Source organism: Capsicum annuum, chromosome 10 (assembly GCF_002878395.1).
Source record: "Capsicum annuum cultivar UCD-10X-F1 chromosome 10, UCD10Xv1.1, whole genome shotgun sequence".
Taxonomy (NCBI): domain Eukaryota; kingdom Viridiplantae; phylum Streptophyta; class Magnoliopsida; order Solanales; family Solanaceae; genus Capsicum; species Capsicum annuum.
In genome coordinates, this window is record NC_061120.1 from 152,530,404 (window position 1) to 152,531,549 (window position 1,146).

At 37.7% G+C, this 1,146-nt stretch overlaps 1 non-coding gene across 1 annotated transcript; it reads left to right on the forward strand.

Moving 5' to 3' along the window:
* Window positions 1-790: 790 nt before the first annotated feature.
* LOC124888218 lies at window positions 791-897 on the forward strand. Its single transcript, XR_007046350.1, has one exon. It is a non-coding gene; the product is annotated as a small nucleolar RNA R71 (small nucleolar RNA).
* Window positions 898-1,146: the final 249 nt, after the last annotated feature.

Here is a 1,146-nt window from a genome sequence, read left to right on the forward strand (position 1 = left end):
GAGTACCCATCCAGAAAACAATAATACTCTTGCCCTACCAATCTATCCAGCATTTGGTCAATGAAAGGAATTGGATAATGATCTTTACGAGTTACTTCATTCAATATCTGATAATCTATACATATTCTCCATCCAGTAACTGTACGTGTGGGAACCAACTCGTTATCAACTGTACGTGTGGGAACCAACTCATTATTATCATTTGTCACCACTGTATGTGTCGCCTGATTATTCTGAACCAGCTGTGGATTTGGTTGTACTAATCCCTTATACTTATTTTTATTTGTGCCTGATTTCCATCCCATGATAAATTAGGGTGGTTCCTCCAATTTGGATTATATGTATTGCAAAAACTCTATTGACCCTGACGATTTGCATTCCCCATGAGTTGACTGAATCTGGATTAACAAAACATGCATCTACTTTATACTCACTGCTTCCCAAAACTTCATACCATGCATATATCTGTTGAACTATATTTATTGTGGCTACTGGTTAAGTTGTCCCCAACTTTAAGTTGTTAAGCTGAGTAGTCATATGGTTCTGCATTGCTGAAATCTATGCTTGTAAGGCAGTGAACTGATCAACCTCCAAAACCCCTACAACTTTCTTAGGAGCATTCCTCGAGTCTGCATGCCAATCCAAATTTCCTTGTGTAATTTGATTCAGCAATGTATACAATTCTTTATATGTTTTCTCCAAAGCTTGATGCCCTGCTGCTGAATCCAAGAGAATCTTTGTATTATACTCAAGGCCTTCTATAAATGTATGCACCAAAACATCATTTGATTGGTGGTGATGAGGACAACTTTTGAGCATGCCCTTAAATCTCTCCCAAGCTTGGAAGAGATTTTCTCCATGTTTCTGTCTAAAACTCAATATGTCACTCCTTAATCGAGCTAATTTTTAAGATTGAAAAAATCGAATGAGAAACCTTCGAGCACATTCTTCCCATGTAGTTATGGATTGGTATGGTTCAGCAAGTAGCCATCTTTTTTCTTCCCCTAGTAGAGAAATGGAAAGAGTTTCAATCGGATATAATCAGTACTCACATCTTCAGGAATATATGTGTCGCTTATCTCCAGGAAGTTTCGTAAGTGCTGCTACAAATCCTCATATGAAAGTCCCTGAAATTCTCTCGTAGAT